At 32.0% G+C, this 12,223-nt stretch overlaps 1 long non-coding RNA gene across 1 annotated transcript; it reads left to right on the top strand.

Moving 5' to 3' along the window:
* The first annotated feature begins 6,176 nt into the window (after positions 1 to 6,176).
* On the top strand, positions 6,177 to 10,008 carry LOC139498728 (uncharacterized). The gene is made up of 4 exons (XR_011658001.1): positions 6,177 to 6,297; positions 7,499 to 7,645; positions 8,330 to 8,471; positions 9,892 to 10,008. It is a non-coding gene; the product is annotated as an uncharacterized lncRNA (long non-coding RNA).
* Positions 10,009 to 12,223: the final 2,215 nt, after the last annotated feature.

Genomic DNA, 12,223 nt, shown 5'->3' with positions numbered 1-12,223 from the left:
AAAGACACACTATAAATATCAATTGAAATGATTTATCCCAATCGAAAGACATATTAACCAAAAACAAGTAAACATACATTGAACGAATACATTTGATCTATGACACAATGTTAGTGCAAAAGTATTTACAACAAGCGGGAACAATGTAAAAATAATATTGATAAGACAACCATAACCTTGGACAAAATAACGTACACAGGCAAATAAAATTAATTGCGTAGTAAGGTATACAACGAAGTACGAAAATATACATCACAAAATAAATACTTTTGCTGTTCATAGTACGAGAACAAAAGTGAAAATGTATAACTGTTATCAGGTATTTCCTTATCTTATAAATTAAAGGTTTAAACTGTGGTCACACCTTACCGGATAGCACAAATGTACACCTAACGGATGAAAAAAAAAATTCGTTGACAAAATTGTTATTCGTTTGGAGTCCGTTAATGTACTGACAAAATAAAAAGGACGCGTAAATAATGCATAACGGACACACACAGGACATGCAACGTACGCGAAACTTAAACGTATCGGACAGAACAGATTTAGAACGTACATCCAACGGACAAGTACTGCATTAAACGGACACCTTGCAGACGCGTTTAGGATAACGCGGATGAACAAGATATGCGAGAAATTAAAGACGACAATAATAATACTTGAAATTGCATAAATTTTTAATAAGTTACCGTGTAACTGGTTTTGGTTTGTTCTGAATAAGCACTTAGATAGTTAAGACGTGTTCTTACTCTTAGATCAATACTGAAAAATACTCATTCATGACACTCAAGAAATCTGACATACCAATGATTGGCACTTCTGACTCAAAAATTTCAGTTGGCATTCATCCGTGCATCATCCGTTTTATACGTTATACGTATTCGACCGGTAAAAGTTCGTTTCCCATCCGTTAGTTATGTTTTTTATTTATCTGTTGTAAGTCCGGTAGAATTCTTGTGGTGAATTTATATTCAGAATCCCTAACGGAGGAATAACGGACAAGTAACGGATTCCAAACGAAACGGAACTGACGAGTAACGTAACAAACGGACACCTACCGGATGTAAAACGGACACTTCATTCGTTGAAGGTCCGTTCAAAGTTTTGAACCTGCTCAAATTTTTTCAACAGACAGAACGGACATCGACGGATAAAACGGACACTGAACGGACATTAAACGGAAATAAACGGACATTAAACGGAAATAAACGGACATCTAACGGGTATAAACGGACGTCTAACGGATATGAACGAACTGGAAAAAACCTCTCCGTTCGCATTTTCCGTTAAGTTGTGAGCGGAGCTTTACTTCATCCATCAGACATATACAATTGAAAATGAAACGATGTGGTATGAAAACCACAAACAAAATCTCCAAAAGAAGCTAATGACATTGTTAATATATGTTAAATTGGGCATTTTAATAAATTAAGAGGGATATTATTCTAAAGCCTTATAATTAAAGTAATGAAACTATTAAAGTAAAAGTGAGTTCTAACAAGTACTGAGAACCAAGTGTTATTATAATTACTCAAAGTATAAAGGGTATGTCTGGGAAGACATGGGTTGACTAACTCATATATGTATCCGAATAAGGATATTTGTTTTAAAAAAATCAGCGTCACAAATATATGGTTTCAGAGGAGTTGAGGATCAATGAAATTGGTCGCTTCCTTTAGTAATATTGATTCCATTATGTCATGACCTTTTTTCATTTGCACGGTATTATATGTGTTGATATTTTATACTGAGCGTCACCAAGTTATAGAATATGGTAAAATATAACGCCTACCATGTTAAAAAGAGCAAAGATATTGACATGAAGGAGTTATTTCGAACGTGATAGGACGAATACGGTACTTTATAGTTCGAAGCGTACGAAAATACAATAGGAATGTTTGGCTACTCCGTGTCCCTCTCAAATTTCTTCTTTAGTAAATATAAAAAAGAAGTTGTAATATGATTGCCAATGAGACAACTCTCCACAAGAGACCAAAATGGCACCGATTTTAACAACTACAGGTCACTGTACGGACTTCAACAATGAGTGAAGCCCATACCGCATAGTCAGCTATAAAAGGCCCCGAAATGACAATGTAAAACAATGCAAACGAGAAAACTAACGGCCTTATTTATGTACAAAAAATTAACCAAAAAAAAAAACAAATATGCAACACATAAAAAAACGACAACCACTGAATTTATAAACTCATGTTATGATGTTGTTATAACAATATAAGATAAAATTGTATGGTTGCCACTAAAATATATTTTATAAGGATAAAAGTGAAAATAATGATAATATTAACAATCAGTTTATGCGGATGTGTCAAGCATAGTTTGTGCTAATTAGAACACGGATTTGTTAACAAAGCGTAATGAGGACGTCATATTTGATTTAAAGAACTTTACACGTCTTACAGGTTTACATAGTTCTTAAGGTGGTACCTAACACTTTAACTAAAATTAATTTGGCTCGTTTAATTTTCTTAAAATTTTGACAAAGTATTAACTTTGACACTTTAAAAAAAATATAAAAATTTAAAAAATTTTGAACCAACCGTTTAATCAGAAAAATTACACTGGTTATATAGCAGTTTGACAAACACTTATTTTGATCATTGAGAAGCTTAATATTCCCTTATGAACACAACGTCATTAAAACGTTCTGCTGACTTTACAGAGTTATCTCCCTGTAGTGTTAGGTACCACCTTAAGAATTATAAATCCTTGATATTTCAATTGATGCTCATTCAGTATGAAACTTCAGTGACATATGTTTGTTATGTAATAAGGCAAGAGAACAGTTCATGGTTCTCAATCACATACACCGTTGTAAGAGTATTTAATAAACTTTCAATGTACCTCAACTGGAACCTAGGTCACATGACTTTGGTATTATTGGTGGCATTGTGTGCAAGTGACTGTCACTAAAGATATTTCTTATTTCTATTTATCTGTATTTTTCTAAGTGAGTCAAATATATGCATGTTGATAGTTGTCTGATCTTTCTAGTATACATCTATAGTACATATTATTATCAATGAATTCTAGTATAATAAAGTATTATTAAACTTTTGTAAATATACTTCATGTCTGAATTTAAAAGAGAAGTTCAAAGATTCTGCAATTTAAAACTTTTAGATAACATCTAACGAAGTCCTTTTGCTTATTTTTTTCATTGTCAATTTATTTAATCTATTTATTCATGCGTTGCTGCAAGTTTATGCTTTATTAATATTCAAGTCAAACAAAGAGGTAATTCCTAATACATATAAACACAATATGTATAATCTCACCAAAAATCAAAGTAATAATAGGACTTTTTGGTCATCAATGCACTTCAACTGCGTTCTTTGTTTGGCCTTTGTACATTTTTTTTATTCAAGCGTCACTTGTAGACGTTACGCGCGTCTTGGAAAAATATAGAATTTTAATCCTGGTATCTATGATATGTGACAGTTTTACTATGAATTTTCATGAAAAATAATATCTCGGAACGGGAGGTTCATATGCACTACTATTTTATTCAAAGGTCAAAATATAGGATTGTGGGATATTTCCAACATTTATATACCCTTAGTTTCTAAGAGTTTAAACTGATACTGAAATTCTATACTATCCTTAACTTCATTTGTGGACCTCTTAAGAATTAAAATTTAGACGTTACCATGTTTTTCTATACTGGTTTCATTCCGTGACGTCTCTCATAAATGGGACCTATTACGTTAACAAATTAACATATTTATGAATATTATATATCTCCCCAAAAGAGGCGTGGTTTGAGAAACAGCTGTTTTAACAAAGTGCAATCTACAACCACTGAGTCGATGTCACTGCTGGTGGAGTTTTTATTCCTCGAGGGTATCACAAGCCAATTAGTCAGTACTTCTGTATTGACATTAATGATCATTTATACGGTCATAATTGTTAATTCAAAACTTTGAATTACTTAGGCTTTTCTACCTTATTAACAATTTAACTTGCTGTACAATGCTGTATTTGGAAAACTTTTAGGAATATTTGGTCCTCATTGCTCTTCAATTTCATACTTTTTTCGGCCTTTTTAACCTTTTTTTTAAAAGTGTCACTGATGAGACGAAATGCGCGTCTAGTGCAAATGTAAAATTTCAATCCTGGTATCTATAATGTGTTTATTAAAGTCTGAGTGAAAATGGTACCATATTAAAGACTAGAATATAAATTTCAATCATAGACTTTTTTACGCAAACAATGTTTTGTTAATGCTTAAAGGTCAAACAGAAGATGCTAAAAGTATCGGTATATGAAAATTTATCTTAGTAGTAAAGGAGCTTGGATACACTGATATCAGTTTTATTGAATACAGCTAACATAGTTCAGGAAATAAAAGAAAAACTCTGCACAATGTGGTGAAAGCATGAAATTTGGTATATAAGCTCTTAACACCATTCTTAACATTGGATCCCCAATGCTCTTCAATTTTGTACTTGTTTGGCTTTATATATATTTTGAAGTGAGCGTCACTGACGAGTCTTATGTAGACAAAACGCCGTCTGGCGAACTAAATTATAATCCTGGTACCTTTGATAACTATTAGCAAAAATTCTAAACTAAATATCGAAGAAACTGTATACAAGGTGGTAGAACAATGAAACTTTGTATATTATCTCTTCAGACCCCTTCTTAACAAATAAAGATATGAAATCAATACGAAAAACTATCAACTTCCGGTTTTTCCAAGAAATAGCTAAAATGATAAACAATTCAATAGGACGTTGCAATATTTAAAAAGCATATCTATCAGATGTGTACATTTGAAAGTTATATATATATATACATATATATATATATATACAGTAGCTATTATATGCAATAAGACGTTCATTCATCCTGTTTGTATCGGTACACCCAATACTATGCAGTCTACCAGACACAATCTCCACCACACTTGCATAAAGCTGTACACGGAAGAAAGAACAGGGAGTAAAAGCAAACACTGTATCCAAATCAATCCAGCTTGGTACACAGAACGGTTGGCATGTTGGTAAGGTGTCTTTCGTGTAAGTGGTACAGACTCGATTGATCTACCTTTATGTGCAAAGAGTACTTTTCTTTTTTTTTATTTACACTGTTGGATTCACTTGTCCAATGGTACAAAAGAACAACATTTCGCTCCAGCAACGGTAGAATTGAATCATGGCATATTGTACTTGGTTGGTCTGTCATCTTTCTAAAAGCATCTGATACCTTGGGGAAAGCATTCCATGTACATGATGTATCCCAAGCTGTTTTTTACCTCGTCCTGCAAATGAAGATACAATGTTGTAATCTCTGAAGGCGTGGAATATTGGTAAAATCCTAGATTTAAGAGGACCCAAAGATTGTGCAATATCATGAATTCGAATGTAACGGAAATGTTTCCCGGTTGCAAAAGCTATTCATATCTCCTCAGCTTCTGTGTCCTAATATATAGCGATATAGCTATTACAATTAAGTCTGTATCCACAGTTTAAATGCTAATCTTTATAAAACCATACCTGACTACATTTTGGGGGAAATCTGGACAACGTGGAGTACACTACCGATCTTCGTCATGAAGAATTGCAATCCTAGTCAATTAAGACAGGCTTCAAATACACCTGCCACGTGGGTACGAACAAACAACAAAGTCAGAGCTGACAGGTCAATGATACAGAAGTTACTTAAACCATTCGGCCACCAAGGACCCCATACCGAATTGAGCACTGATTTTAATCGTTACAAATATTTATAAAAAAAAAATGTCTTAAAAGTAGATAAGATATATTATATTGAACTTTTAAATGTGGAGATGTACATAAACAGTGTTAATGATTTTTAAATGCCGGGAAAGCATTAATTCCTTGTTGTTAAACATGATAAATGATATGCTTATTATACACATTGTGCTTGGAATTATTTCGATAAATCTCATTGCGATTTTGTATCAAGACATTCGATTTAAGTTTTTCGCATACTAAACTGTATCATGTGGGCGTTTTTCGATATATTTTCGAACAAAGTCATGAATACTTAAAAAAATATGGTGTAATATATCCGGTACATGTATCTTCTTCTATAAAGTGATAACTGCGTAATTAAACGGTTGAATTTTGACGAAATTTAATTCGATGATAATTTGAATGAACACTGGTATGTTTTTAAGATGTTATTCCTTTGTAAGATGCTATATTTTTTCAGGAGTTTTCCTGAGTATTTGAAAAGGAAAACATTCTAACTTGTGATTGAAGATGAACACATACCCACTGCTTTTGATGTCTGTCGTTTTCGGGATAGGTGAGTATTCACATGTCATTTTGTTGTAGTGTTGTCTTTTTTTGATAATATGCTTTGTCGATAGAGTGTCTATATGCCATTGTGTTCCCCTTTGTCGAAAACCTTTTTTGTTTTAAAGTTATAAAGTTAACAATTTCCAGTTTTGACTGCCATAGTACACATTTTAACATTTTTACCTACTATATCTGTTTTGCTCACCTATTGTTGTAAACACAAGTGAGAGGTTTAGGTGTGGTACCACAATTGATTTTCCCGTATTTGTCTTTGTTCATCTTTGTTTAAAAATAATTTAGCCGTATTTTGCACAACTTTTTGGAATTTTGGATCCTCAATGCTCTTCAACTTGTACTTGTTTGGCTTTATAAATATTTTGATTTGAACTATTTACTTGGCATGAGTAAAACTTTACTACGAAATAAAAACCATATTGCATTACCTTTAGGACAATAACTAATTCTGAAAGTTAAACAATTAGATGTTCATCCTTTTAACCTGTGTATAACCTTAAGTAACAATGTAAACTTCAAATATTCTAAAGAAACCTAAAACAAACTGGTGCTTTGAAACAACCTTTAAAAATGTTTATAACTGGTTTTTTGTAACTGCGATACAATATAGGATAAATGTCCAACAACTGAAAAACCCGATGGATTTGTTGTTTATCCCTTTTTTTATGCAACTGGACGTGATGTACTATGATTTGGGGTATTAAACCTTTAGCTACCTGAATACTCAGGTTTAATCCACATTATTTTTACTTAATAAAATAGTGTATAACACTGTGTATGTGAACCAAGTGGAAACCACAATCAGAAACCACAAAGTTAAAGTAAAACAGATATAATCCGGACCAAAAAAAAGGAAAAAAATTGTTTTCACGCAAACAAATGAATAGTTTACATTTTGTTGTAATTCAAAAAGCGTTTTCGAAATATCAAAACAAACACATATGGTAACAATATCATATATTTATTGATTGCAACCAGGAAAGGTGTTCTCTAACACAAAAATGGACTGGCAAACCGTAAATTAGTTATGAGCAATTTCAATGAAACAACGTTCAAAATATGTTGCCAAGGCATTTCCCCCAATCAAGCAATGAGTTTCACAGTCGCTTTAGTATTTTTCGCCTATCTTTTTGTAAGCAGTTGAAACATACATTAATTGTTTTAACTAGTTTCAACAATTTTTACATTTTCAGTTTATGCTGCTGATGTTTGCCACGTTGCACCGATTTACCGTCAAGAATGTGGCTGGGGAGGGATTTCACCAGAGAAGTGTGAATCACATGGGTGCTGCTTTGATTCAAGTATAAAAGGAGTAAAATAGTGCTTCATGAAGGCAAACCGTAAGTTAAATTTAAAATTCAACGTTTTAGAATATTTCGAAATAATTGAAAACGATTTTTTAAAATCAATTACATTAAATGATTTGCTGCTAGTAAACAATAAGACATCTCTAACGAAAATTGAAGAATATTTACTAAAGTTATTAACAAGAGGTAATTCAAGACTAAGCACACATTTACGATTGGAAATGAACTTATGTTTCAACTTTTTGAGCTAGATATGAATTGTATCAGAAAACTTGCAACCTATTTGTAGGAGGACTATTTGAAACAATAAGAAAACTCTCTCTGTGTATGTTTGCTTAGATTTTATGAAAGGTAGAAGTGTAGTGTAGAAAGTCTAAGTCATAACTTTAACCTTCATTCACCTAAACCTTCCAAAGAAATACATTAAAAAACTTATTAATTCCATAATTTCATATGCTTTATTACAAAAACAATATCCTAAGTGGTGAATCAATATATTAAAAGAAAGATGAACAGAAGAAATAGTTATATAATCTTCTATAAGAGCCAATATGAAACGATATTTTTCGGGTTAATATGTTGTTTCAGTAACCAATACTTTTTTGTAAGGACTTTCAAATGTTGCTTAAATAAAAAAAAATATTTTTGTTATATATGTGAAACGCTACCAGAAAGGTTAAAAATAGCTGAGTACGTGTATCGATGTCTTTTATTTAGGTCAATGTGAGGTACTACCAAATTTTCGTCTTGAATGCGGATGGAGTGGGATTTCCCGAAAAACATGTGAGGCAAGAGGCTGTTGTTTCAACTCAAACACACCCGGAACAAAATGGTGTTTCAAAAAGAGAAACAATTGATTGTAATTATTCTTGATACGTTATATGTATTCACTTTTAATAGCCAATACACAACATAGTTGAAGTTACAATCTAAGTAAGATAGATATAGAAAGATGTGGTGTGAGTGTCAATGAGACAACTCTCCATCCAAATAACAATCTATAAAAGTAAACCATTATAGATCAATGCACGGCCTTCAACTCGGAGCCCTGGCTCACACCGAACAACAAGCTATAAAGGGTTCCAAAATTACTAGTGCCATTCAAACGGGAAAACCAACGGACTAATCTATATAAAAAAAAACGAGAAACGAGAAACACGTATAAATTACATAAACAAACGACAACTACTGTACATCAGATTCCTAACTCAGGACAGGTGCAAACATTTGCAGCGGGATTAAACGTTTTAATGGTACCAAACCTTCTCCCTTTGTCTGAAACAATAGCATAGCATCACAATATAGAAAAACACACGATCAAATATCAATTGGCAGGTTTAACTCAATCAAAAAACGTAACACACTTTGAACGAATAAATATCTGCTTCATATATAAATACTTGTCATGCATGATATCATAAGTTAATGAAATAATTAGAAAAAGTACAACCACCAACAACAACTGATATCAGAGACAATGAACAACGGAGCTATAAAAACAACAACTAACAACACATGGTCAATATATGCAGATGCACTGACTTGATATGACCACAAACTGAGGTAGAGGTAAACATTTGTTATAGAGATTATACAAGTCTCCGTGTAAGTTTTATTCGATTCGTCGGTGTGCATGTCTATAAACGAATTATTTCATTTTGAATTTAACGCGCCTTTTGATTAGCTGACTGTGTTTTGTTTATCAACTCTTAGACATAAAATTGTCTTGTGACCGTGACGTCATCAACGTTTTTTCTATGATTTACGTCGGTTTCAAATGGAATTTAGAATTAAATTATAATGACTGCCTAAGTTTTCTGTCTATATTTGAAATAATATAAAAAAATGTGATACACACTTTAAAATAAATAGCTTAGCGGGTTCTTCAGTGTGCACCACATTTTTTTGTTATTTCTTCATAGACTGAGATATGATATAACAGTCATTCCTTAGATTTACTCTATCTAATCGCATAAAGTAGCTACAGTAAATTGCTTGATTCACATAATATATTTTTAACTTGATTAAATTTGATTTTGTTGTTTTTATATTTTCTTCAAACAAGCTTTTCGGCTTATTGGAAATGTGTACGTCAACGAGTACTTAATTCGTGGCTCATCTTTTGTATAAAACACTCGAGTATAGCTACGCAATGATTAATGATAACATTTTATTGTGTGTTCGTAATGTAAAGGTATAGTACTTCCTTCAAAAGACTTTGTTTTACACTGATTTTTTTTATTTAACACAAATTAGACTTTTATTATTATAATTTCCAGTTTCAGCAGCTGAACAAGGAAACAGGACATGTCGAGGATTTGAAATTTGCATTTTAATCAACATAATCAGCTGATGAAATATAAACCTTTAAAGCGCTTATGGCATTCTATTGATAACGACTCTTTTATAACTATTTTTTTTAAATTTTTGTTGTTTGTTGTTTTATAGTTGGGAACACAACAATTCTTCATGTTAATGATGTACATGATGTACACATATATTGATTAACAATGGACAATAACGAGTATTAAAACATTGTTGTGACGTCATTCTATTGTTTTACCTGTTCTTTATTTCAGTGATTGGACTATCATTTACCTATAAGAAACCATTATGTTACCTTTAGCTGTCCAATATTTTTAAGAATGGCCCTCTTCTTTCTTAAAAATATTGGACAGCTAAAGGTAGCATAACTGATTCTAACTGGTGAATGATAGTTCAATCACTGAAATAGAAAACTATTAATTACCTTAATTGTTTTCATCATGTAAAGAAAAAATACAACCAAAGAACAAATGACAATTAAAAACAACATTTTATTAAAGTCAACTTCCAATGCAATAATTTTGTCACTCATCAAAACAGCTTCTTGAGGAAAAAAATCACTTTCAAATTGTTTTTTAACACTACCAATACTTATATCACAACCATTTTTCTCATGTTTTTGGGTTGTCTCTTTTGCACTAATTCAATAAGTTGATTATGCTCGTTGTAAGTCTTGTTTTTGTTGCCTTTATGAATTTCTTTTTTCAAAAGATTTATCCTCGTCCTTCTGTAGGTAATCAAAATTGACCTCTGGTGTTGTTCTTATTCTTCCTAACATCATTTTCAACTACAATTAAAATGAAAAAGCAATAAAGTCATGCTTCTTAAATTTAATAGATCATGCCGCAATACAAGGGCCACCAACAACTTTAACCTTATCCTGTGTACAATATGCGAATTTAGAACTTCATTCATGAACTAGGGAGCTATAATACTTTTTAGAATTTTCAGTTTTCGGCGTTGATTTACAAGTTGTTGATTTTTTAAGTGATTGTTTAAATATGAATATAATGCAACACTTCGCTTATGAATTAGGATGAATATGGGAAGCAGAATAAAGGATGACATTACCGCATTTTATCTGTCAACTAACCAATCGTGTGTCCGATTCGCACGTTGTTCGCAGTGATCATTTTATAAAAGTTTGTTTTCAAAAGAAAATCGAGACAAAATTACGTTTCGGTAACATTTAAAAACACAAGGGACTCAATACACAAATAAACGAAAAAAGAGCGATACGACCTTGCAGAAAGAAAAAAAAGCAGAAAAAGGAGGGAGGGGTGGTACTCAGGTGGTACCGTTTGGGTAATTAATAACAGTCTCTTAAAAATTCCAACAAAAGAATATAACTGATTGCATGTTGTTAGCTCTTCTTTTTTTCATACTTATTATGTATTTGAAATAAAATCGAACGCGGTGCACTCAATATGGATTAACAAGAACCTGTCTTCATATGCTATTCTTTTTTCCCTCATTAACCCTGTAAAGAATAAAACCCGAGAAGAAACAAGAAACTTATAGGAGAGGACTACATTTTGAAATATAATATATATAAAACTTGCCATTATTAGCTGCTTTGTACTATATCCTCTTTGTAATCCACACTGAAATAATGTATCTGAATAGATTCTGAATACACATTCGATATTAATCCAAAGCTTGAAACAACACAATAACTAATAACGACATCTCTTTCTTCGTTTTTGAATTAAGAATATAATTTCATCACTTTATCCATTTTGAAACGCAAAACGCATGTAAATGTATTCACGGAAACTATGAGCGGAAACTATGAGCTGTCTTTGCGCACGCAAAAATCATGATACGTATACTCTGTGTCTTATTCTTCATGTAGCAATACATGTTTTTTACCTTTAGCTGTACTTTCTTTATGTCTATTTTTTTAAGTTGAGCTACTGTTTATAGGGGCCAACATGTAGGATATATTTTAATGTAAAGAAGTTTATTCACAAAACAATTTTCATACTTAATGAAATGAAATATTTGCTTGCTTTTCCTTTTGTTTTACCTGTTTGACGTGTTAAACAATGTTTTAAGTAAGATATAAGCCTCTCACAGTCCATTCTGTAAAATATTGAACAGGTCTTCGGCCTGCGGCCTCAGACCTGTCCAATATTTTACAGAATGGACTGTTATCGGCTTATATCCCTTACGTAAAACAGTGATGGGCAACAATCTGACACTGAATAGTACCGTTGTTACTTACTGTTTTTGTTTATTAGTGCTAATTTGGTTTTCCAAATTTGTTTTTTCCCAACTATTAAT

This window comes from Mytilus edulis, chromosome 12 (assembly GCF_963676685.1).
Source record: "Mytilus edulis chromosome 12, xbMytEdul2.2, whole genome shotgun sequence".
NCBI classification, from domain to species: domain Eukaryota; kingdom Metazoa; phylum Mollusca; class Bivalvia; order Mytilida; family Mytilidae; genus Mytilus; species Mytilus edulis.
The sequence above is the reverse complement of the archived record's forward strand: the minus strand, read 5'-3'. Positions and strand labels throughout refer to the sequence as shown.